This window comes from Columba livia, chromosome Z (assembly GCF_036013475.1).
Source record: "Columba livia isolate bColLiv1 breed racing homer chromosome Z, bColLiv1.pat.W.v2, whole genome shotgun sequence".
Lineage (NCBI taxonomy): Eukaryota > Metazoa > Chordata > Aves > Columbiformes > Columbidae > Columba > Columba livia.
In genome coordinates this window covers 43119643-43147251 of record NC_088642.1, presented here as the reverse complement: position 1 = coordinate 43147251, position 27609 = coordinate 43119643, and the positions used below count along the sequence as shown (strand labels likewise).

Below are 27609 nucleotides of genomic sequence, written 5' to 3'. Positions count from 1 at the left end.
AAGGCACTTCTATTCTTTATCTTCTGAAAACCTGCATATTACAAGTGCAGTACGTATTCTTAAGCATTAGAAACCACCGGCCATTTGGCTGCTTAACGCTTGAGAATATGTACTGCACCAGGCCAATTTGTTTTTTAATTGAAGATTGGAATCAAATAACACAATAGAAACAAGAGACTCTCTCTCTATATATATATATATATTTTCATTTTTAAATTATTTTCTCCCTTGATATTACATTTTAAGAATTTAAAAGCAAAACTGCCCTGTCTGGAGAATCATAGCTCTGTATTTGATCTCAGACCATCGTTATTGATTTCCAGTATGTGAAAAATATCTAAAATGTCTGAGATAAGAATGCAAAGAATGAAAATACTTTCACTGCTTTTGAAATTAGAATCAATGTTACATGTTGCAGGGAGCTGAAATTTGTTAATTAGGTTAAATAGTGGGAGGAATATTACAGGAAATGATTGTGTTTCATTGTAAAATAAATTAGTAAAAAAATAGCATAATTAGTATAGAAATAAAAAACTTGTGCAATTAAATACCGACATACACTAATGCAATGTTATGGGTAAATGTTGAGAAACAGGTAAAGCAAAGGTTAAATCAGACCTATAACAACCATCTCCTAAAAACCTGTGACAGTAAGCTTTCTTTAGTTAAGGGATCACAGGTTGCATTCCAGGTAATAGTGATAATAACCTCCGGCTTAAATGCCTGAAGTGTGGTTTTGCAGCCTTAATCCCAGACTGATAGATGACAGCGCAAGGTACAGCACCTATTTGTAGTGGGCCAGGACCAGGATGTCTTCTGGGGCCAGTAAGGTCACTGTATTTATTCCTGCTGTCTTTCACTCTGGAGAGGAAGAGTTAGTTGTAGGGAAGCTGCAGGGAGATTGCAGGTTTGGCATACTTGACTACAGTACCACACAGGCTCTGAGCTACCTGTTCAGGCTGTCTCTGCAGCTAGTGCATAGCGGGAGGTAGTTTGCTACATCCCTGTGATGGGAAGAGCCACATCTCCCCACAAACTGTTGTGGGAAGGCCAGGCAACAGGCATGCACATCTGCCTACACCTGGGCAGCACACCTAAAATCAGTGTCCCTCTCAAATCAGCATATTTGCTCTGGGCTGCTGATAATGAAATCCAGCTGTCCTACACCCTGCTGAGAAATTTGTGGGTGCGTGACCATACTTCCTGAGCAAGAGCTGCGTACAGGTGCTTTGAGATATGTGGGGTTTTCCCAAAGACATGTATTGGCTCTTTTTAATCTGGAAAGGTTTGCAGTTCAGGAAGAACCTGGAATTCCATGTGTTTTTTTGTTTTCTTGAGAGCAACCCTGTTTTTCTTCTTTTTCTCATGAGAGCAGTTCTAGTTGGTTTTGCTGTTGCACAGTACAGGATATTGCCCCCCTGCCCCCATCCTGGCCCTTTCTGAATGGAGTTCCCAGGGGAACCAATCTTCTTACTGTCTGAGCAATGCTACAGGTAACTTTCTAATACAAATCAGTGCCTATTTCCCTCCTTCTCCTCCTTCTGCCCCCTCTGAGTGTCATGTCATGCACGTTCATGCTTGAGTTTCTCCTTATTTTCATTATGTATTGGAGACCAAAGAATTTTTGCCCTCTTTGGCTTGCAGGTTCATATGCCACTAGGAGCAGAAATGCCTGGACAGCTTTGATTTGCTCTTGGTTACATGCAGAGTCCTTTCACAGACCCAAAGAAATGCAGACACAAGCCTGAAGCTTCTCTTATATGCTGCCTTTTTCTTCAGTTCTGCTGCCAGTTGTGCCTGGTACAAGAGAAATTGTGTACTCTGGATTTTCCGCTTTCACAATATTTATTGTCAGTTTCTCTCTCGTAGGTATAGATAGCAGCCTGTCTAAGGTACAGCTTGAGCTTCCTCTGGGTGTCTTGATAGCCCTGGCACTAAAAAAAGCATCTTTGTTATTGTGTGGTTTGTAGGTATTTATGACATATATTCTACCGGAAGATACCTAATAGAAAAGATTGAATTAGCAGAGGGTAAACACTCTCTTGCCCTTGTGGTGACCATCTCTTCTCTTTAATAAATACAGAACTTAATCTAATGCAGTGGCTTTTTTTTCCATTGTTTTCTTTCTGTTCTCTTTAATGAAAACATAGTAAAAGTATATACCTGTACTTCTGTGTGGCTGATTGCAGTCTAACTTCTGAGCTTGTTCACTTATTTCTGAGAACACTTATGATTTAAAAAGAGATTGAAGCATGTCCCTGTTTTTCCCACGGTTGCCAAATGCTTTGATTGGATTTGTGTTGCACCAGGTTCCAAATATGCAGGATGAGTCCCTCTCCCTTGTTGTTCTTTCATGGGTTTTGTTTGATAAACTGTACTTCACCCTCTCTTGGCTCATTCTGCCATTATAAGACACTTTTGATTAGATTATGATGATTAGTACTAGTAGTAGGAGCAGTAGTAGTAGTAGATGTTTTGCTTTACTTGGCCAAGGAGCAAGGTGGCTGATTTGTGCGAAGCGATTTTTGTGGTGGTTACTCTTTTTGAGAGGAAAGTGAGATATGTGCAGCTGTGTATCTATGTGCATCTTGTTTTCTTGCTTCCCAGAAGCAGCTAATAGAAAGAAGCCATTGGCCTGTGAAGTTAAGATATAGAAAATAAAACTACCTATACTAACAAGTTACTAATTTTCCATGAAACTCTATTTTCCTTGTCTTAATGCAGTTAGATTTCTTTAGCTTTGGGAGTTTGTGACTATGTAAAATAAAAAGATTATACCTAGATTAACATAATAGCAATTGCAAAAATTGTGTCTTTTAACAGATAATTTAGTAGTGCTTTGATGTTTTTAGCAATCCATAATGGTGCAACATTAGAAATGATTCTCTAAGTGCTCAGAAATGAGGCCTTAAAAATAGAAAAAAAAGTTGCTGTCATAGAAAAGGCACCTACTGATCCTATCACATACCTAGGATGCTATCTCACCCTCCAGTTCTTCTGAATAAACAATGGCCTTTGACATAATGCAGCACTGGACAGCTAAAATGAAGCTGAGAACTGCTAGCAGTTGGGTCACTTTTTCCTCAGTTTCTGCCACAGGATCTAACCAGAATGACCTTTATTTGAAAAAAAAATAACCTCAGAGATTCTTGCTGAATTGATTCTTTTAATCAGAGAATAAGGGATCTGAGACTCTGTGGAAGTCCCCAAACAGACTGGACCCTGCAGATGAGCCCAAGGTCCTGAGCCCAGATTTGCTGACTCCAGTGACAGAAGAGGGCTTCACTGCTTGTAGCAGACCCAGAGCCTCTTGGTACTGGCACGTGCCTTTTACAAACACTTAACCAGGATCTTTGCCATTTCTTCCCCCTGTTCCAGACCAGGGTGTGCCTTCCTGGGCTGTTAGCAAGGCAGTCAGAAATACCGTCTGCTAGTAGTATTTATTGATACAGGACATGTTATCCTCCAACACAGAGGCCTGCCCTTTACACTGTTTGGTCTCTGATGAAACCCTTCAGATGAAGGCTGCTGATGAGTACACATTGTACAGTGTTGCCTTGCACAGAAGTCTTCAAGGGCATCTGCAGGCAGCATGCTACTTGTCCATGTGTGTGGTGAGAGATCCCTTGGCTTCTGGAAGAGAAGTGATCACATTGGCACAGCATACACACAAGATAACTAGGATTTGCTGAGAATACATCCTTAGGGCAAGGGGATCACTGGCACAGGGCCATCTGTGCCTGTTTCTGCAGCTGGCTCAGCCCAAGCAGGTTAGCCATCACTGTGGAGTACTCCATCACAAGGCACCACCATCACATAAGCCACAGGCCCTGCAAGTGTTCTGTAACCTCTGGGAAGGTGGTTTGTGAGGAGGTGAATGTCACCTTTTAGAACAAGCTTCAGACATAATGTCAGAGGACTAAACACCACAGCATGCATTTGCAAGTCACTGCCAGGGTCACCATTTTACTCTCATCCATGTACCAGCTCTATGTGTGCCGGTGGTCCCAGCTGAAAGCGTTTGGGCTCTTGCTACAAGTCATGGTCCCTGATTTTTTCCTTACACAGGCCTGTAACAGAGGTGTTGTGTTCATCAGTAGTGGTGACCCTGCATGTCTCTGATGGAGCATGGCAGTTAATGCTCTTCTCTTTGAAAGCAGAAGTATCGCTTTTTCTTAACAGAAGGATCAAGGCATTGGGAGAACATACTTTCAAAGTATCAACCCACAGAACACACCAGTTCCTTGAAGCCCCTGAACAGGGCCACTGTGATAGTCTGAACCACTTCCTCACAAACTTTACTCTGTCTGCATGAGGTACCTTTTCTGTCCCTATACCATGCAGAACCTGTAAGAGCTGCACTGAGATATTAATCACAGTTGGCTTTTACCAGAATCAGGAAGGCTTATGTATGCGGAAGTGAGAAGGTCCAGAGATAAGAAATCAGTAAAACCCACTGGCCAGGAATGAGATGTTGAGAGTGTGAATTTTAATGTTGAGCCAAAGATGCTGTAAGCTTGCTAATTTCCCAGAAAAGCAGAAACAAATTGTTATGATTTTTGAATTACTTACATGATCTCTCAAAAACCTGACGTGCCAGTTCCCTTCCAGTATGTATTTGTGCATGAAGTTTCATGAAAGGTCTCCACAGTCCTTAGAGAACTGAGAGCCAAGCTCAAACTCAGCCAAGAGTTACATGAAGCAAGTCATAAGGCTCAGTGCAGAATCCTCTGAGAACATTAGTTTTCTATACTAGGAAGTTTAAAATCTTGATTTAAAAATTATATATACATATTTTATACTGGTTTCATCACCAAAATATGTCTTCACAGTAGCCTTGGGAGATATATCTGTAAGTCAGTGTTGGGAATCATTTAAAGGAAAAGCCTCCAAATGTGATAGTTTTATCTTCACAGACTATCTTTAGGTGCCATTTGTCATGTTCTTGCAGTATCTCCCAAACCTCCTCTTTCTGAAACAGCAGTATTCCACACCTCATTCTTAAACTTTGAGAAAACACAGAAAGCTCTGACAATAGTTTTCATTCATTTCATAGAGCAATAACATCGATGCCAGTACAATTAAGTTAAGCCATCTTGTGCTTCCTCAAAGACACTTTTGGAATAGCTTTTTCACATCAGCTGTGAAGTGCTTGCAAAGACACTAGGTTGGCAGCCTTATTGTTTTCTATGAGATGAGCAGAGGAGTGCACCACACTTGGGATTTGCTGCATGTAGAAATGATGTCTCCCTGCATCACAGCATCTCTGTGGCGTAGCAGAGAGTGTGAATGAAACAACAGAGAGGGTGAGTGAGAGTTTGAAATTATATGAATGACTGATACTGAGTCTGGGAATGAAGAGGGAGACACAGTAAGAAAATGGCAGAACATGCATAAGGGAGAGGGTACTGCAGCTGCGTGTGTGGCAGGGGAGAGTATGGCTTTTTACAGAGTGAGAAGAGAAAAACAGAGAAAAGTGCATGCAATATTCTGCATGTATATTCCTGCTATTGGGGAAAGGAGCAAAGCAAATTTAAGAACCCTCCAAGACTGGAGATCAGCACAAGGGTGTGGAGAAAGCTGTTAATGATCTCAGTAAAAGACATCTGCTGCAAATCCAGGATGGCTTGTGTAAGCCTTTCTTAATGGCAATGACCAAGGGCTGCAGATGAAGATAAAACAGAAGATAAAAAACAGATGGGAGAGGGAGGAAGATGGGCAACACTGTGTAAGTGTGTTATTTTGAGGGATAAAAAAGTTTATGAAGGAGGCCAGGGCCATCAGAAGAAATTCAGTGCTTAGCTGGACCAAGGCAGTGTGGGGCATATAAGGCAAATATATTCCTACATGGGAGCAGTAAAGATGTTGATAATGCAGAAGAGGTAAAACTATTCCAGATATTTCTATCTTCTGTGCTTGGAAGAAGCAGCATGAAATGCTGCCTACTCTGTTGGAAACCAAGGGTAAGTCAACTGGTATTTTCAATCAGCAATCTAAGTAATTTGCTCTGATGATCTAGAAGGAAAGAGAGAGGGAGAGAAAGAGAGAGACGAAAGAAATGAGAGGAGAGGAAGAAGGGAGGAAGAGAGGAAGAAGAAAGAGCAATACCCTCTCTCTCATTGAAAAAGAAGATATATTCTTGATAGTATAAAAAAATAATATGAAAATACTTGGAACATAGACACAATTTCTGAAGACTCAATGCTAGCTATTAGTAGGTAAACTAAATGACCCAGAAAATAATAGACCAGTTGACCTGACCTCACTCTGGAGCAAAATAATAGAAAAAAACTGATACAGATTTCAATTAGTAGAGAAATAAAGGGTAGAACTATAATTAATGTCAGTCAACATAGTTTTATGCAAAATAGGATTTGTCAAACAGAATTTATTTCATTCCTTCATGTAAGTTTAGTTGATGAAAGCAGCTATGGAGGTATAAGATTCTTTGTAATGAGTTTTGATCTTATAATAATTTTGATCTTTCTGATACAGGAACATGTGCTATTCAACACTCAAAATGTGTAGGCACTAAGAATCAGCTAGCTGCCACAAGTGGTGTCTAGGGAGGTTATCATAAATATGTGTCATTTCAGTGTGTTCTATAAAACTTGCTATTGAGCCTATTCTGCATCTTTCTAAATCTCTGAAGGAAAATACAAACTCACTGAAACATACAGTTTACACAATGTCAGGTACAATGGCTGCAAAACCAGGGGCAAAAATCTGCAATCAGGTTTATTCAGCAAGCCATATGAGGACAAACGGGTTGATACTGTTCAGTGCAAGGATGTGAATGTATGGACAGGGAATGGTGGCCTGACCTGCAGAGTATGGGTTTAGCAGCCTAGAAAGTAATTTTGGCATCAGAGCAGATAAAACAGCTGAAACATGAATATGCAGTTGATGCCACAGCAGGTGGATCTAGTGTTGTCTTTGGAGATACATGTAATTGAGAAATGAAGACTAAAATTATGCTGAGAATTCAATACAGGAATACAGCATTTGTCCAGGACCACAGGAAATACTGCAGATGAGAGATAATGATGTGGGAATCAGGGGTAGGGAGTGAGAGGCAAAAACTGTCTTGAAGTGCAGATATTGGGCCTTTCCTTTATTTCAATATTTGAAAGTGTTGCTCGAATTAGCTGCAGGTTTGAATTTTAGAAAGGCTGAGGTCTGCAAGGTTGCTTTTCACAGGTCATCATTCAAAAAGTGTGACCTTACTTCATTATAAAAAAAGTCCTTCCATCAGAAAAGGAAGCAAAATTTAATTGCAGTGCCTTTCACTCTGACTGCTGATTTCCAAAAGGAATGTCACTCTAAGCATTAATTCAGATCGTCTTGCCCAATAGTCCCTGAGCAGGCAAGCTTGGAAAGCATTCAAGAGATCACGTTTGTTCCATCCCCGCAAGTGACATCAGAACACAAGTACCAGAAGGGTGCTTTTGGTGTAGAAAAGAAAGGCATACAGGGAACTGTTAGAAGTCAGATCAGAATTTCAGGCCAGAAGAGAGCTATATGTGTTTTTAACCATGTTGGAACAAAACCATGAAAGAAATTACGTCTCTCTTGTGTGGTCTTTGAGCAAAAGATGGGAGGCTTTTCTGGAAAAAAAGTGATGAGTCAAAATAGTTTAGGGGGCTCAGTATGAGGTTGTTAAATATTAAGCAAATTGAGATACACAGGAGATCCTAATAACAGTGCCTGACTATGTTTAGTCTTATATGTGGTAACTAAAGAGAAGTTCATTGGCCAGTGAAGCATATAAGAAACTGAAATACTAAGACTCCCAGTCAGAGGTAGTGCCGAAAGTGATGGCATAACAGGTAAGGCCAGGCTTTTGCTTGCATCAGGGAGAGTGGAGTTTAGCAATGTTGTTTGGGGGTGTTACTTCTGCTCAGTCGTAGTTTGGTATGTGACATTGACCATGACTCAGAGAGCCACCATAATGTCTGGCTGTATCAGTCTCTTGGGAGGGCTTCACTTCCACCTAGTGTGTGCAAAGAAAGATTTTTACCTACTTGCCCGTGCTTGAGCCTTATCAAAAGCAAGGCTGTGGGAAGACTTATCTGAAATACCACAGAAACTGTCCAGTCATCATCACACAAGACCTGCCTCTCTACATTAGTCTTTGTAGTTGCCAGTTGTGGCCTAATCTGGTAATTTGTGTGTATATTTTCAAGTCATTACACTGCTTCTCCAACACCTGCTCTGTTATGACCATTTGGCATTGACCTGTCCCCTGTTACAGAAGTGAAGTTTAGGTACATGTTTGAAAACCTCATTTTCTATTTTTCATTGCAGCCCTGAAAAAAAAAACTAAAACAAAACTTTGAACAGGTTCATAAAATAAATCATGTAACCTTAAATTGCTGAGAGTAATTCCTTCTTGTAACTAAATGTAATGCCAAGCAACTGTCTTTATTTTTAGCTCATGTTTCCCCTTTGCCTTTGTTGCTTAGGTGCTAAAGCCTCAGAATGGAAACGTATGATACATGAAGAAGAACATGCAAAGTCTCTCAGAGAATAAACAGTATTATTTCCTGACAAAATGGCACACTGATAATTATTGAGCAACAGCATGACATGCAGAAGATAAAGAAACCCTAAAAATGGAACTGACGTGTTTGTGAGACTGTTGCAGGTGAGTGATTTGGGGTTGCGCTTGCCGCAAAGCAATGTTTAGATTACTTTAAAAAAGTGCAACTTAATAGAGTTTGATAGCAAGGTTCACTCACTTACTGCATGGACAAAATATGCCAAGCAGAGTTAGGTAAGAGTTGTTTGTTTTAGAGTGATTTTTATGCAGACAGGAGATGTGAAAGGATAGAGGGGGGCGCTATCATTGAATCACAAGGTTTAGAATGGTTCCCCTTGGTTTCTAAACTCCTTCTCACAGGGGAGCCTAGTTGTGTCTGGATCCAAACTTAGCCCCAGACTTGGTGTCTAAGAGACGAATAGGATAAGGAAAAACAGGTGAAGGATTATGTGTATTTATGGCCAAAGGGTTGTATTTACACACACAATTCTTTATATCGCTTGGCTAGGATTTCTAAGTTTCACTATTCTGCATATCAAACTGTTTACCTCGTCACCAGGGGCCTGGTGTCAGGTTGCTCCTGATCCTACCTACACCTGGATCCTACATCTCTGGAGGCAAACTCTTAGGCATCGAAGTCCGTAGAAATAAATAATTTAATGAAATAATACAACAGCAGGGTTTGCTCAAGCTAGGTGCCTTTGCAGAGGCCTCGGCCAAGTATAGAAATCTCTGGGGTTTTATACCCTTACAGACTATTTACCTACCCTTCAGTTCAAAAGCAATATCTGAGTCTGGAGTCTTCTTGCTTCTCATTGGACCTTTTCACTGACCTTAGGTGGCCTTTGTTTTGTTTAACAGTAGGTATTGTTTATAGTCCAGAGCCTTGAAGGTACTGTTTTGACTGAATGAATCCTATTACTTTCCAGCAAAGTGCAGAACAGGACTTATCTCACAGATGTCCACTGTAGCCACTTTGTTTACATTAAGTAGATGCAAGTTTGGTAAATATGAGCAGAACTTTACAGCATACAGGATAAGATTTCAGCAAATTCATCTTACTAAGTAACATGAAGCAGACATTATATTAAAAATCACACAACTTTATAATTCTAAGTGATTCATTCTGTTTAGTATGCACTTACTTAAGCTAAATGATTGATATGAAACTTAGACTGGACTCATCCAGTGATCTGTGAGTAGTAAAAAATCATTGCCATACAGCCAGCTTGTTTAGCAGAGAGAGTTCAAAGCAGGCTCACACAGGCTGTCATATTTATGGAATAAAGTGGTTGACTCATAGTAAAATTGCATACAGTGGGAAAAGTAAGCACGAGACTCTTTGCACCTACAACTTATTGGTGTTCAGTGTGCTGTTCTGCTTCCTTGTGGGTTTCCTAAAAGGAGTTCTTGTCCTGACTGCAGCTCAGGTCTTTATCTACTTTGGAGTCTGTACCAAACTGCTTCTGGTTTGTCTGGAGAGGACATCAAGCGCATCTGCCACGGAGACTCCCACACAAACCAAGAGTACAAAAGATTCACAGGTAGGACTCAAACTCTCCTCAACCTTGCTGCTCACAGATTACACCCCCAAGGAAAGGAAATGTTTTTTGAAAGACATTAATGACATAATGACATCCGTTGGAAATTCTTGATACTTGCAGTCTTTTGTTTGTGGGAGCAGGGAATGTATGGTTTAACACTTAAGTGCCCATACTTTCAGTGAAGTTCATCTTCCACGTAAACACACATAGCAGAAGTGCCTAGGTATCCAGACATGCTCAGTGACTTGCACTTTCCATTTTCAATAAGATTTCTATTGCCTGGTGGTGCTCAGGACTCTATCCTCTTCTGAATAGCCTACCTGTGTCTCAAGCCTGTCCTTTCTTTGTCTTGTTCTTCTCCTCTGTCTTCTTCCTTTGAATGTTCATGGGACTTTCATCTCCCTCTCCATCCACTGTTGGTATAGGTTTATCTTTAAGCAAGACATGGGGTTTCATTTTGCTGATAACTCTCTCCTACCTCTCTACTTCGAAGCAGTTGGTTTGTATTCTGCTTCCCCTCATGTACCTCTTCATGCAGGCATTTTCTTTTTTCTTTCTTATTTCTTGTGTTGTTAAATGGAACATGACCAAAATGAAACCCCAGATATCTCCCACCAGAATTATTCCCTTTCCATATGGATGTTGGGGATGTCAGTAGTATGGTGTCTAATTCAGTGCCTTCAGAGAAGCAAGTTAAACAAAAGCCCCCAAGCTCCAAGATATAAGCACCAAAGCAGGCAGACATGAGATCTTGATACATGCAGAACTGCTCAGAACTGAGAAATGTGGTTTTATCTGTTCTTTTCCTTTCTGTCTCTCTGGTGTGGCACAGCTTCTTCACTGCCCACTAGTCTGGCACACACCTCTTCTGGGACTGCGCTTGTTTGTCTCCCATTTTAATGCTCACTTTCCCTTTTAATCACTTCACAAAGTGTGACAGTCATTCTCTGTAGCTGCCCCTTTTACTGTCCATCTTGGGTTCACATCTTTATGAGACTGAGGCTGGAGACAAAGCACAGGGACAGATTCCTGATTCCCCCTCCTAATGTGCCAGCAGTACTTACCACAGGCAACAGCAGATCAGTTCTCTGTTTGTAGTGGAGAAAGCAATTATTGTCCTGTACTCAGCACTGATGAGTCTCATTTTAGGAAAGCAGAAAAAGACTGGAGGGTCCACAGGAGGGAAAAAGAGCAATTAAAGGTGAGAAATCATGCAATCAGAAAATATTGAAAGAAAATTTCCAGAGAGAGAAACAGAAGCAAAGGATGAGACAATGTGTCTTTGGTATGTCTTCCACTGCATTAAAACATATTTCTAAAAAGGTCAATGGATAATTGTTCTCAGACCCCTAGGAGGATGAGGCAGGTATTCTGCAGCAAAGGAGAGCTCCCCTCACATTCCTTGTTAACACTGTGCTTGTGACAAATACAGTGGAATCTGAGCTGTACTGCAAGTTTTTTTTTCAGGAGAACACCCATTTCCAGCAGGAGTTACTTGGAGACATCTTTGCTGCAGAACAGGTCAGGTTTTTGTACTGTCAATAATGAGCAACCACCAAAACGATAGGTGCAGCCAAGCAACATCCATCCTTGGGCAAGCTGTAACCAAGCCTGGCAACTGAGCAACACGTTTCTGTCATGCTGTGGGAGCTTGTCACTGTGACAGTGCCACAGAGGCTGCCTGTGGAGTATCCGAGAAGGTAGTGGCAAGTTAGGGTTGTTTTCTGACCATGTCTGGATCACGTGATCAGGATCTCATCATACAAAGTGAGAGAACTCTTGGATTTAAAGCCACATAAAATTTAGTGGGTACACCTTACCATTCAGTTTATTTGGAGAAAACTTCAATCTGAAACAGTGCCTGTTTTGCAATTAAGGCATAGCTCCAGTGTTTCATATCATGAAAGCAGAGGCAGTATTTTGACAGGGCTGACAGTGGCATGGTCTGATAAAGATGTCCTGACCTCACACTTACTCTCCGCTGCTAGCTTGCTTCTTCAACACCCCTTCAAACTTTTGTGATTTATCTGGGCGACTTCTTTTGGAGTCTCAGCATCACTCACCCTTCTCCAGCTCCAACAAGAGTGATGAAATCTGCTTTCTGCAACTGCAGAAAGAATCCTCCTGTGCTTATTAATAGGTCCTTGGAATAAACGGCCAGGGCAGGAGTTTGGAAATCAGCTTCACTGAGGAACTCTCACTTTGGAAACTTTCTCCAGAAGCACTGTTTTTAATTGAATGGGGTTATGAACTCTCAGAAATGACATGCTGCCCACAGCCAGTTAACATGTTGCACATTTTCTAGTCAGATTGTTAAGGTTCATTTGAGCATGGGTATGCACAGCTCTTGAAGATGTGTGTAGTTTTCTTCACCTTCATCAAATCCTCAACAGCTGTGGAGAACACAGGGACTGCTACCAGCCTGCTGTGACATCAGCAACAAAGAGTCCTGCTCAGCTCTACTTGCTTATTTCTGCAACTCCAGGGCCCTAAGCACTTTCTGCCATGTGCAGAGCAAATGTCACTGGTGATGCTGTAAGACTGACAAATTGAAGAAACTGTGTTAAAACTTTGTTCCAAATTTAGCATTCTATTTGTCTCAAATATGGCCTTTCTTTCTTTCCCATGACCCCAACAAATGGCATGGTGAATTTACTAAGAAGTCCCTTACAAGTAGTTATCACAGAATAAGTTTCACCTGACCCTATTAAAAAATCCATAGTTTAATTTCCTAGCTTCATTGGAACCAGGGACCTGCTGGGGATGCTTTTAAATTCATGTCCAGACTCCTTTATTCAGTATTCTAGCTCTCTAGCAGTGAAACTGCTGTGGCAGGGGGAAAGGCCCTCCCTTTGCCACTTTAGCAGCGGGCTGTCAGTTTTTTTTTTTTTTTTCTCACCACAGCTTAGATAGAGACAAGGCCACACAGGTGGTGTAATGATTGGTACCATGTGAGAGCTGCTAGGCCCTGTCAGGCTTCTCTGTTATAATGAGCTGGCTGAGTTTATCTTGCAGCTTGACACAGGCCTGAAGTTTATGTTCAAGCTGTACAGCACAAGTCTGCACTTTTGATCTCTTTTTGCCTTTTTTTTTTTCATTCCTGATATTATGAACTTTATATGCAATTCCAATTAGTTGAGCAATAAGCACTCCATCAGGCCCATTTACTTTTTGCAATTCCTAATAGATGTCAGTAAATAACATATTAAACATCAATCTATTATTTTCATTTTCTGGATCCAAATCAGTCAATATTCTAGCAGCTTTTAAATACAACCTCTCCCAAATTCACATTCATCACAGCATTTAGTTTTCTTTCTCACATCTCCAGCTAGTGTATAAATTCCATGCAAATCAGAGTTTAACAAGTTGCATTCTTTCACAGAATCACAGTATGTTAGGGATTGGAAGGGACCTTGAAAGATCATCTAGTCCAATCCCCCTGCTGGAGCAGGAACACCTAGATCAGGTTACGCAGGAATGTGTCCAGGCAGGTTTTGAATGTCTTCAGATAAGGAGACTCCACAACCTCCCTGGGCAGCCTGTTCCAGTGCTCTGTCACCCTCACTGTGAAGTAGTTTCTTCTCATATTTAAGTGGAACCTCCTGTGTTCCACTTTGCACCCATTGCCCCTTGTCTTATCGTTGGTCATCACTGAGAAGAGCCTGGCTCCATCCTCTTGACCTACTAACCACATCCCTTCTAATACACCCGCAGATGCCATTGGCCTTCCTGGCCACAAGGGCACATTGCTGGCTCATGGTCATCCTGTTGTCCACCAGGACCCCCAGGTCCCTTTCCCCTACACTGCTCTCCAACAGGTTGTTCCCCAACATATACGGGAACCTGGGGTTGTTCCTGCCCAGGTGCAAGACTCTACACTTTCCCTTGTTATATTTCATTGAATTTCTCCCCACCTAACTCTCCAACCTATCCAGGTCTTGCTGAACGGCAGCACAGCCTTCTGGTGTGTCAGCCACCCCTTCCAGTTTGGTGTCATCAGCAAACTTGATGACAGTGCACTCTATTCCCTCATCCAAGTCGTTGATTAATATATTGAATAATGCTGGTCCCGGTACCAACCCTTGAGGGACTCCACTAGATACAGGTCTCCAGTTAGACTCCATGCCATTGACCACAACTCTCTGGCTTCTTTCCTTCCCCAGTTCACAGTCCACCTCACTACCCAATCGTCCAGACCACACTTCCTCAGTTTAGCTGTGAGAATGCTGTGGGAGACAGTGTCAAGTGCTTTACTGAAATCAAGACATCCACTGCTTTGCCATCATCTATCCACCTAGTTATGTCTTCGTAAAAGGCTATGAGGTTGGTCAAGCATGACTTCCCCTTGGTGAAGCCATATTGACTGCCCCTAATGACCCTTTTATCCCTGGCACTCCTTGAGATGGCACCAAGGATAAGTTGTTCCATCACCTTTCCAGGTATGGAGGTCAGGCTGACTGGCTTCTAGTTACCTGGGTCCTCATTCTTGATCTTTTTGAAGACTGGAGTGACATTTGCTTTCCTCCAGTCCTCAGGAACCTCTCTCATTTCCCACAACATAGCAAAGATGATGGAGAGTGGCCTAGCAGTGACTTCAACCAGGTCCCTCAGCACCCATGGGTGCATCCCATCAGGACTCATGGATTTATGAATGTCCAGATTGCTTAATTGCTCCTTAACCCGGTCTTCATCAACCTCATCAACCTCCATTGTCCTAACTTCCTGTGGGGCCTCAGGGGTATGGGGCTCCTCAGGACAGCCTCCGGCAGTATAGACAAAGGCAGCATTCAGTAAATCTGCCTTCTCTGTATCTTCTGTCACCAGGGCACCCACCTCATTCACCAGTGAGCCTACACTGCCTGTAGTGTTAGTTTTATCTGACATGTATTTGAAGAAGCTCTTTCTGTTGTCCTTGACCCCTCTCACAAGGTTTAATTCTAAGAAGGCCTTAGCTTTCCTAGTTGCCTCCCTACATCCTCTGACAACAGCCTTATATTCTTCCCAAGTGGCCAGCCCCTCCTTCCATGATCTGTAAACTCTCCTCTTCCATTTGAGTTTGCCCAGTTCCCTGTTTAACCAAGCAGGTCTCCTGACTCCCTTCCCTGACTTCCTACGTGTCGCGATGCTCTGATCTTGAGCTTGGAAGAATCAGTCCCTGAATGCTAACCAACTATCTCGTACCCGTTTACTTTCAAGTACCCTTTCCCATGGGATTTCCCCTATCAATTGTTTGAAAAGGCCAAAGTTCACCCTGCTGAAATCCAAGGTTGTGATTCTACTTGGTATTATGTTCCTGCCACATGAGATCCTGAACTCCACCATCTCATGTTTGCTGCAGCCAAGGCAGCCCTTAAGCTTTACTGCTTCAACCAGATCCTCCTTGTTAGTGAGAATGAGATCCAGCAACGCTTGTCTCCTAGTTGACTCACCCACCATTTGCATCAGGAATTTATCATCAATGCACTGGAGGAAACTCCTAGACTGTGGGTGGTTGGCTGAATAGTCCTTCCAGCAAACATCAGGCTAGCTAAATCCCCCACGATAACCAGGGCCTGTAATTGCAAGGCTGCTCTCAGCTCCCTGTAGATGACCTCATCAGTTTCCTCATCCTGATCTGGTGGCCTGTAATAGACACCCACAACAGTATCACCCCTGCCAGCCTGCCCCTTAATTCTCACCCGCAGTCTCTCAGCTCGCTCCTCATCTGCCCCCGGACAGTACTCAATATATCGTAGTTGCCCTCTCAAGTAAAGAGCAACTTCACCACCTCGCCTTGCTGGCCTGTCTTTCCTGAAAAGGACGTAGCCATCCGTGACCACATTCCAGTCATGTGAACTGTCCCACCGTGTCTCTGTAATTGCCACTGGATCATAATCTCCTGACTGAACACAGGTTTCTAGCTCCTCCCATGCTGTGTGCTTTGGTGTAGAGGCATTTCATGTAGTGAGCTGAGCACACAACGTCAATAATAGAGTGCTGGTCGAAAAATTATTACGTAACAGTAAGAACAAATTGATATACAGTACTGTACTTCATCTCTTTTTTCCAAACTTCTGCAGAACTACATTAATGCAATATAGTACTGTAACTTAGAATCCCATATTTTTATACAAAAGCCACAACTAAGTACTCTATAATTTCAGGCTTTCTTTTATCAGAAGAAGATTCTACTTATTTCTAAAAAAAAATTACCAGGAAATATGGCACTCTGTCAGAGGACATTCCAATCAGGATCCAATCTATGAATGAATTCTTAGTATTCAAAACTGTGTGTGAGGCTCAATATCTACCACTCCACCTCTGATCCATCCCACAGTTTAATTCGAACCAAAGGTTTCTGCTGGGGAAGATTTCCCTGGTCCCTGTCATTCATTAAGTTCAGCAACCTAATTTAAGCACAGAAACAAACCAATACAGGCTTTTGATTCTGGACCCTTCTTTGTCTTAACTAAGGACAATTTCTTTTCCAGTGTCCCTCTCCTTTACAATATGCACACTGATTTTCTCTGAGCTGCTAGTGTCCAGTACCTAACCTTTGTCCTTTTCCTTTAATTCTTCCTGGAGTCATTCCCTGACTGTGGCTTACTCCCTGATCTTTGACAGTAAAACCCTCTAGAGTCACAATTGATCAAGCTGCTTGTTTTTCTTTCTGCTAATCTCTATCATGATACACAATCCTCCGAACAACTTCCAAGCCCCTAACATCATCTCCTTGCAATTTTTGCAGTTCACATGCTGAACAGCACCTTTCCAAATCTTTATTTTTCCCTTTATTTTGTTTATCCCTTTCCAAAGCCAAACTGATACCACATTCTTTTTGCCAGTTGGAATGCCTCCACAAACAGAAAATCATCCCTGCATACATAACCTCATCCCATTTCCCTTCTCACCTTAAAAACAAAATCAATTTCATTAAGGTATTATGATTCAAGGTTCCACCCTCCAGCCACTTTTCCCCATCATATGACTCATAGACCGGCCACCATTTATTACAATATTTCACAAGATTCCTTGTATTTCCCCCAGACACACCTTAATACTGATTTCTTAAGAACACCACTAGGAACAGGCATTCCCAACCCCATCTTGTAAGCAAAAACACAAGGAATGGGGAAGAGAAGGAGTAAGCACAAAACAGGAGGAAGGGGGAGAAGAGGAGCTTACAGCACATTTACATGAACAATGCCACAGAGAATCAATTGTAAAAACAACCAATAAAACAATTAATACATACTTGTTGCACTCATAAACTAAAACTAGGATTTAAACAACTGCTTTTTCCCTTTTTTTTTCCCTCAACCTTATTTCAAACCTTATTTTTTTAAGGGTCTCTCTCACCCTTCACCTTTTAGAGGTCTCTAACCCCAAATCTTTTTCACCTGGATTTTTCAGCCTAACCCTGTGAAGCTTTTGCTCTTTCGAGTAATGGGCAGGCAAGATTCCCTGCAAGGCTTTCACCATGACTTACAAGTGGCAAATCCAAACCAGAAATAAAGCAATACTTATAAACTGATGTGATGGTCATTGGCCAAAGAGCTCAGCCAGTATCCAGGGATTGAGGGCTCCTCGAGAATCCTTCAGTACCTGCTGGAGGTCCTACAATCCCAGGAACCGCTGAGGTTCAAAAATGGGGTCCCATCTGAGTCGCCAGAACTGATACTGTAAAATCAGTAAATTAAAGAAACATCCAAAACCAGAGTTTCAGATTTTAGAAGCAGCTTTTCTTTTTGGCACCAGGCTCCACCTAGCAAGGACCATGAAAGAGTTCCAGACAAAGGTTATATCCACACAGATCATACATATTCATTACATTTCCAGGAAATGCTTTATATATGCATTACATTTCTTGAAACCACTCAGCATATGTAAATGTCCCTTGTGCATGTGCAGTTCAATGAGTTGGGGGTCTTTTGAGGGTCTTAGGAGGAGAAAGGTAGCCCTTCTAGTGCTGCCCCCTGGTTGAACTCAAGTCCTGGGCAAGCATACTTCCTTTGTTCTTCAGCTGGTAACTACAAAGACAGTATGAACCGGTTCTTGTGCTGATATTGCCACTGTATCTTCTGAGAGCAAGCACATTGTCTCCTAACCTTCTCCTGCTTAACAAATACCATTCTTGTGACTTAATGCCTAAGAAGTGCCTAACATCTGTGACCTTATTCTTATTTTAATAAAGGTAAGTGCCTAAAATCTATGACCCTTATTAACTTATTTTCTTACTAATTTTTGATTTTAGGTATCACTGTAATATGTATCACATAATGCCATACACTGAAGCTAAGCTCTGTTACTTAATTCCTTGCAAAGGGAAGAAACATTAAAATATGAGACAGAGAGGGAGAGAGCGTACTGACCTTCTGCCATATTCATTGCGGTCAAGGTCGATAGAGCTGTTGATGATCATGGTGTGGCTGATGCACAGCCCCATGCCTTATAGGATTGTTTGGTTGCACACTGCCTAACTCTGAGCACTCCTGCAATTAGAAGTAACAGAGAAAGCACAACGACCTCTCTACACCAGCAGCATTCCTGGTAAAATTAACTGCATTTTTAGATTTCAGCAGGAGGGATGCTGAGACCAACCTTACACATAAAATGAAGATTCATTACCTTGAGGGTCCAGTTGCCTGATCTTTCTTGGCCAAAGGGTCCTGTCTTCTATCCTCTACCTTTTCCTGAGTAGTATGGACACAGTATGAAGGGATTTCTGAACTCTTCTTTATCTCCCCTTATGAATCTCACTGCATCTTGGGAGGGGCTTGTTTGATAAAATCCTCCTTTGTTGATGGCAAACAAAGTACATCTTAGATCCAGGCAAATTCTGTGGGAAAAGGCTGGTAAATGTTTCCATATGATTTCATTTGTTCTCATTATACATAAGTGAAGGCAAATGCAATAAAACAGCAGACATTTTCCTTTACTCGTAAGAGACACAGGTTAAAGGATTAGCTTTCAAAAGTGCCTCATAGAAGTAATGACTGTTCCTGGTATGAATGTGGTAAACTATAATAAAGGTATTTGGGGAATTGAAACAGATTTTGAGAACAATGGCTCATACTTTTACATTAAGTAAGAATATAACCTCTGTGTAATTAAAAGTAAGCTCTGCTATTAAAACTGCCATTATTGCAAAACAAAAAGACAAATTGGAGAAAGTATGTTTGCTAATAAGCAAGATTTTGAGTGATGCACAAAAGCAAACAGCCTCAGCTCTCCTTTCATGTGGAGAAGGCATTGTTAATATGATGTCTTTGTGTGCATGTTGGTGAGAGTAGGTAAGTGTGCACATACCCTTGACCTTAAGAATAAATATTATGAGCTCTCAGCTACACTCCAAGTTTCGTGTGGGAAGTTCTGGGAACAATTATTCACATTCCACCGTGTGGTGTGGTTCTGCAGTTCAGAAGACATTTATCACCACCAGCAAAAATCTTACATGAGTTTCAGTAATGTACAGGAAAATTTGATCAGAGTGTGTTGGATACGATTTTTCCACCCAATAGCAGAGTTTTTCCTGCAAGAACAACTGCTGACAACAGCTGCATTTAGAGCCCTAAGAGTGACACCACCATCTCCCACCTTCCCAGTGACTGTGCTGCAGAGTGGCACTCAGACTGCTCTTATTCTGTTGAAACACGTCCTTTGCTGTCTTCCAGTTGCTGGGAGCACCCATCGCCCTGGTAGGACTTTGCTTACTCTTCCTCTGTCTGCTAAGAAAACAAGATGAGGAAGAAATACCAACTACACGTAGGGTACATAGAGTGTCATTGTCTTTTTATATGTAAAGTCTGAGGGGTGAAAGTAGTTTTGAGAGCAAATATTCTAAGGAGGCAGTTGTCCTTTTAAACTAATAACTATACCGTGGCCTCTCTCCTCCTGCTGAATGACTACATAATGATGCTTTGCAAGCCCTGAAAGGCATGAAAAGGAACTCCCCCTCTCTGGCATATTTTTTCAAGTGAGGTGTCTATCAGTTACTCTGAGGAGCCTGGTGTGGTGAGTAAATGACATGCCCGACATTGTTTGTCCTGATAATGAATGCCAGACTCACAAAGGACATGAACAACCAGTAAGCATGGAAGGTTGAGTCCAGGCCTCATAAAATGCCAGGAGGAACTGTGCAGTTGGCTTTTGAAAGGCTCTGGCACGGGTATGCAGATTTCCGAAGGATGAAATCTATGTCTGATGACCCAGAGACATTAGCCTACAGTAGTGGGCCTACACGTTTCTGAAATGGTTGGAATTGCTACTTTTCCTCCTACTCCTCTGTGTCTTACATGTAACAATTAATTTTCAGGAGATGGAGTGTTTTGTATTCACCAATGGCAAGTTGTTCATGCCTTAACCAAGAGTGTGCATTTATCAGGAACCTTAGCTGTCCTTCATCAAATGGCAGGCTCAGCTGTGATGAACATTGAAGGCCATGATCTTTGTGGCAATTTTAACTTTCTCATAAGAGATCTTTTACTACAGCAGCTTGAAGCTCTGCTCAGGCTCCAGCTTTGCTGTGGTAGTGTGCGAAGACCCCGTGGGTAGTCATCAAGGCAGTGAATTTGCTTTGGCTCTTCTGGACTGACTGTGGGACTCTTTTCTATGGGCAGGATTCATCCCAAGGGATCATACAGGTGATAAAAAGAGAAGGCAGATACCTTTTCTCATTTCAGTCAGAGGGCAATGGTTAATGGCTGTTGCTTTCCCTTGCTGGGCTGGCAGCATGCTTTTCTACTGCCAGTCTGTGTCTACTGCTGAATGTGTGGCTTATACCTCTAAGCACAAATTTCTAGTAGCTGAGAGGATTTAGAAGGCAATATGGGATCCAACACAACTCAGCTTGCTTCAGTGTAGAGTTTCAGGAGCTGGATTGGGATTGTACATGGCTGGTATTTATTTCAAGTTTAGAAATATATTTTTTAAAATCTGAATATTGTTAGTGAAGGGCCACAACAGAGGGCCAAATTATTAAGTAGTAAATACTCAGATAGGCTGCTTTATAATGCATGATACTTTACATGGTGTCTCTGATAGGGCTCCACCTAGCTTTTAAGTGCTGAATAACCCAGCTCACTGGAATCCTCCCTTACCATTCACTTCCTGTCCACAGCCTCATCTTCCTTGCCACACCCTTTCCTCTCTTCCCTTTCCCCTGCTTTGCCAGAAAGAAGTAAAACTCTCACAAGCTTGGATGGTAAAAGCAAATGCAAACTTTTCACTGCCCATTGTGTTCACCACCTCGCTTTTCCCGGTCACGAACAGCTGCGTGAGGTTATATTAAGAAAATGGCTGAAGAATTGTATGTGAACAAGCCTACCTAAATTTGTGTGTTTTGTACTGCTGAAGAACCCATGACTGGTGGAGCCAGATTAGTATGTCTGTATTAGATGGCTGGTTGTTCTGTCTGTGCTGGCTGCACTGTGCTGCTTGAAACACAGTTTCTCCTGTTGCAGTGTGAACCTTTATCTCTGCTTAGCTATGGCAGTGGGGTAGCCAGGGCAGAGGCTGCCTGTCCCACAAAATGAGCTAAAGGTGAGAGAAACTCGCACAACTGTCTGCACTACACAAATGTGATGAGTTCTAGGAAGCAAACGTTTTGGCTATCTCTGTGTGTCAGGGTAAATTTTTTTTTCTATTGTGGCTATCTGCTCATTTCTTAGATTGCACACAAAGGTATGTAATAGAGTGCAATGGGAGAGAAGTGGTCTCTGCTATCTAAGAGTGTGCTCTCTAGGCAGCATGAGCCTTTGGAGACTAATTTCCTGGCTATTTGGCATGGGTGGAGATAAAATATTATAATTTCAGCCATTTGGCAGATTATAACGTGGCTTTATGGTTTGAAAAACATCCAGATTTGTTGTGAGAGATGGAAATGAAAGTTTTCTTCCCATTTTGTCTGTCTCTATCCTATACCATCAGGTATTTTTCCAGACTGACAGGGAAACCATGCTAATAGGAGCATCAGTAATGCAGCAAAAGCTCAGGACAATGCCAGAGGAATCTGACACCTACTTTTTTGATGTGATGCTGCCACAAGGTTATTCTTCCATGCCTGGGACACCAAAGTCTAAATCTATATTCGTCTCAGAGCATTCCATGTAGAGCCATCTCAAAAGTAGGTATCTGGGACACCTCTTTGTTATAATCAGATTACAAGGGTCTGTCTGTGAAATATGAATGTCTATAATTTTTCCCAGTGTTACAATCTTTGATAAAGCAGACACCAAAGGCAGTGGCACAGTTCTGATGTCGGTAAATGCTAAGTCATTAGAAAGCCCCAGAAAATCCAGAGTAACTATTCTGCCAGCATCCTTTTTCACCTATTTAGTTAGTTATTACAAGCATGTTTCCCAAGCAACGAATATTTCAGCAGAGAAAACACGAACACTAAAGTAGTCTTGAAATTGCTATAGAGTGCTAGATAAAGATTTGCATGTTGACCTTACCTTTCTTTTTCAGGACATAGAGCAGAAACACAAACCATATCTGTCCTACGGAAAATGAAGCAACACATTCTTTGAATGCATCCTATTGCACCTTACATATTCACACTGATAGAAAGTTAATATGAGATCACAATCTGTTCTTAAATATACATACAGAACAGGATAGGACACGTGTTTGATTTGAGGTGAGATGTTAGCATTATGAACTAATGTAATGCCAAAACCAGATCCTGGCACAAACAGCCTCTGTTTCTCAGTACACAAAGAGCCTGTCGTATCTCATGTAACTGAAATCTGCTGATTCTCTTAGTGACCTGAAGAGAGCTGACAACAGGTGTGGTGTCTTTACATCTTCTGTCTGCCTGTCCTGGTGCAGGTGAAGAGGAATGACTCTGTGGGTCTGTTTGCAGATACACTTTATGGGAGCCTGTAGGTTAATGGTTTGAGGGAGTGGAGTTCCTCTGGAGTCAATACCGAAGCAGATGTTTTCATAAATGATGTGGATGATGGGATGAAGTGTACTTCTTTTGTTTTGTGGGTGAAAATTGGGGATGACAGCACACCACTGATACACTGGAGGGTGGGGTTGCCATTCAGAGAACTTTGTAATCTGGAGAGGTGAGCTGACAGGATCTCAAGAAGTTCAGGAAGTAGGAATGTGGAGTCATGCCCATGGGCTGGAGTAACTACAAGTAACAACACAGGCTGGAGGCCAAGTGGTTAGGGAGCACATTTGCAAAAAGGAACCCAGCAAGCAGAATATAAGTCAGCAGTATGCCCTTGTAGAAACTAAGGATAACCACATACTGGGATGCATTGTGAAAACTGTAATCAGCAAATGGAGGAAAGTAAATATTCTCCTCCACTCAGCAGATTTGAGGCCTTATCTGCAATGTTGTGTATAACATTGATCTCTTCAGTGCAAGTGAAATATTGAGAACCTGCAGTTAGTCCAGCAGAAGCTAGTGTATAGGTTGGAGCAGTTGGCAGAGAACATGGTATCTATTGGGAGAAAATTTGTTTGTTTAGCCCGAAAGAGAAAATGCTATCAAGGGGTCTAATTTGGGGGTTTTTTGTTGATAACTGGCTGAACATGAGACATTGGTGTGCCCAGATAGCAAAGAAGGCCAATGGCACCCTGGCTTATATCAGAAATAGTGTGGTCAGCAGGACTAGGGAAGTGCTCATCCCCATGTACTTGGCACTGGTGATGCCACACATCAAATACTGCGTTCGGTTTTTGGCCACTCACTACAAGGAAGACACTGAAGTGCACTGGAGTGCATCCAAAGAAGAGCAGCAGAGCTGGTGAAGGCTCTAGAGCGCTTCTTATGGGGAGCAGCTGAGGGATCTGAGAAAAGGAGGCTGAGGGCAAACTTTATCACTCTCTATCGCTCTCTACTCTCTGAAAGGAGGTTGTAATAAGGTAGGCGTCAGTCTCTTCTCCCAAGTGGCAAGTGATAGGACAACAGGAAATGCCTTCAAGTTGCACCAGAGGAGGTTTAGCTTTGATATCAGGAAAAAATGTCCTCATTGAAGTGGTTGTCCGGCATTGGAAGAGGATGCCCAGAGAAGTGGTTGAGTCACTTTCCCTGGAGGAAATTAAAAGATGTGTAGACGTGGTGCTTAGGAACATGGTTTAGTGGTGGACTTGGCAGTGAGTTGGACTTGATGTACTTCAGGGTCTTTTCCAACCTAAATGATTCTGTGATTCTGTAATTCTAATTCTTGTACTGCTCATTGGAAGGTTACAGAGAAGAGACAGGCTCTTCTAAGAGGCACAGTCTAAAGGGACAAGAAATAGCGGGGAAAAGGTGCTGCAAGGGAAATTTCTGACTGCAAACTGAAAAAAAATTTCTTTATCTGAAAGCAGTATTGCGCTGGGACAGAGACCAGAGGGATGAGGATAATCCAAACATAGAGATTTTCAAAACTGAGGTCTTGCGCTGAAGACTTCCAGAGGTCTCTTCCAACATAAATTATTCTGTGATCCTCTAAGGATTTGACATGCAGCATTTAATAATTAGTAATATGCTCATAGCATCATTGTACTGCAGGTCTATGGCTTCTCCCAAGTGATCAAAGGTGCAGTTAGCTGTCTTCTACACAGCCCACTTGTCCTCTGATGGCACTCCTGATATGCACTTAAGAAGGTGACAGAAAAGACGTTCGTACAGCCTCAGCAGTCTCGCAGAGTGACAAGGACCAATCAGAATTAACAAAATGCTGTCTATAGGTAATCTTTTCAAAATTAAGAAAAACAAATCCTAAGAGATTATTTATCCCCTGAAACAGCCCCCAGACACAGAATGGATTCATATAATTTTTTACTGGTGATCTAGCTATGCCTGAAATGTATTTTCTTAAAACATTTTTGGTGTTTAAAATAAAATTTTAAAAAATTGATTTTGATTAATTTCTGAAGGTAAGCCTACATGGTATTCTGGCAGCAGATATATCATTATTCATTCTGTGCTCTGAGCCACATCCAGTGTATAAGCTGTGGCTAGATAAACATGTACATAGGGAAGAGTTATTGCATAGGCACAGGACATTAACTTAGGCCCAGCACCACCACAAATGAATTTTCAGACATCCAGTCAGCATAAAAGCTGCAAATTGACTGCTTTCTGCAAAACTCGGTGAACATATAACTCATCTGGTATTCCCTGTGTAGGCACTGCAGTAAATTGCTGGCAATATCTGCATGTACGCTTGCCCCTTTGTGCAGAAGTTTCGTCTCTACAGTTAAGGAAATGTGAACCACTTTCTAAACAAAATATAATATATCTTTGAGGATTTCGTCTTCTTCAGTATTTATAGATATCTACTGAAAGTAGAAAATTGCTACAAGAAAACATGTCAGAATTTCTGAGAGAGGAAAGGGTGAAGAAAGAATACCGGGCCACCTATGTTTAGCAGCACTCTTTTATTCATTGGATTTTTTAAAAGGTTACTTGCTATGTTTCTGAGATCCTTTTTGAGTTATAAATTGGTTATTGAAAGTATTTGATAGTAAATATTTGATTTTATTTGATTCCGTTCTTTAAATTGAAAATGTAGAAAAACATTGCTATTCACAGTTGACTCAGTGTATGTTTTCACACAGACCTCACTCCTTTTATGTTCCCGCCAATAACTTGTTTGTTCAGAATACACAGAGAAGGCAAGTATGCAGCATAACAGCTAATTTGTACTGAAGTTATTTACTTGCTGTGTTTGACAATACTGTATTGGCAATACTGTTGTTCTGGTAAATGGAAATGGATTTTTGATACTAAACATTATGTACTGTGCTATCACACGTTGCACAAAATTTGGTTGATTCAGAAGGTCTTCAAACAGCTAAGAATCATTGTAAAAATGTATGAAAAGAGAATGAGCTTTATGCTGAAATTGTTAAAAGAAACAACATAATCTGAACTGCATAGGTTTTGGAATGATCTTGCAGGAAAGCTTCCTTCTATGCTATGCTCTGATACCACTGTATTTTTATTTGATAAGACTTGGAATGAATTGATTACTTCAATATTAAGGAAAGGGAGCTTTAGTTATGAGCTATTTCAGTTGCTAAGACAACCATCTCACGACACTGCAGTACAGCAGAAAAAATGGACTACTGTTAAATGATGCTATTAAATTAAGGATCTAGAAGAAACATAATGCCACATCCTTATCTGACATAGCACTATTCTGATCTGCAAAAATGAAAATCTAGCATGCATTTCCTGAAAGATTATATGCTGATTTTTGATGTGCACTGTCATTTCTGAATCCAGATTGAGACCTACACAGTTTGCTCCTGCTGGGTAAGTCAGAACTCATGACCTGGGAATCAGATCTGTTCTTTCACAGGCCCACAGAATAACCTGGAAGACACCACTGATCTCTATGCTACAGTTCCCCATCTGGCAAACAGCAGCAGCTAATCTGCATTTCCAGTCTTCCTTTCCCTCCCCCAAAGCTTGTGCTCAGCTGCCACATGGTACAATATAACAGCAGAATTTATTATCCCGTCTATAGGCTTACAAAAGTATCAATGCCACCAAGTGGCACTGTTCTGCTTCTCCAGTACTAGCATAAAAATATCTTACGCAGATGATCATAGCCCAGACAATGAAGCAACATGGATGAGGAATTGCTTACAAGTGATCCAAGCTGAAAGATTCGCAGTTGGAGACTTGCCTCCTGACAAGTTAGGAGGTCTGTCTGTGGTCTATCTGGACTTCAGCAAGGCCTTTGACACTGTCTCCCATAATATACTCTTGCAAAAGCTGGTAGCCCATGGCTTGGACAAGTGTACTCTACGCTGGGTTAAGAACTGGCTGGAGGGCCGGGCCCAGAGAGTGCTGGTGAATGGGGCTGCATCCAGCTGGCGGCCAGTCACTAGTGGTGTTCCCCAGGGGTCAGTGTTGGGTCCAGTCCTGTTTAACATCTTTATTGATGATTTAGATGAGGGGATTGAGACCATCATCAGCAAATTTGCTGATGACACCAAGCTGGGAGGGAGTGTCGACCTGCTGGAAGGCAGGAGGGCTCTGCAGAGGGATCTGGATAGACTGGAAAAATGGGCTGATTCCAATGGGATGAAGTTCAATAAGGCCAAGTGCCGGGTGCTGCACTTTGGTCACAACAACCCCCTGCAGCGCTACAGGCTGGGCGCAGAGTGGCTGGAGAGCAGTCAGACAGAAAGGGACCTGGGGGTGCTAATTGACAGGAAGCTCAACATGAGCCAACAGTGTGCCCAGGTGGCCAAGAAGGCCAACGGTATCCTGTCCTGTATCAAAAACAGCGTGGTCAGCAGGACAAGGGAAGTGATCCTCCCCTGGAGTATTGTGTTCAGTTCTGGGCCCCTCAGTTCAGGAAAGACATTGAAGTGCTGGAGCGGGTCCAGAGAAGAGCAACACGACTGGTGAAAGTCTTCCCCCTACCTTGAAAAGGCTGGAGAAGACCAGGAGGTCCAACTATTCAAGTGTCAGGAGGCAAGTCTCCAACTGTGAATCTTTCAGCTTGGATCACTTGTAAGCAATTCCTCATCCATGTTGCTTCATTGTCTGGGCTATACAGAGAGAGTGGTCAGGCATTG

General features: G+C 42.0%; 1 protein-coding gene across 8 annotated transcripts in view; it reads left to right on the top strand.

The window, feature by feature from the left end:
* The window catches only part of PIGG (phosphatidylinositol glycan anchor biosynthesis class G (EMM blood group)), a 245345-nt gene that overhangs the window by 197307 nt on the left and 20429 nt on the right, over nt 1-27609 (top strand). For 6 of the 8 annotated variants that reach the window (XR_010468873.1, XR_010468870.1, XR_010468868.1 and 3 more), the window contains 2 exons: nt 8466-8647; nt 9968-10086. The gene's annotated coding sequence lies outside the window, so the exon portion shown is untranslated. Of the gene's footprint in view, nt 1-8465; nt 8648-9967; nt 10087-21996; nt 22193-27609 lie in introns of all 8 variants that reach the window. The other 2 variants (XR_010468869.1, XR_010468871.1) reach the window with 2 other exon arrangements.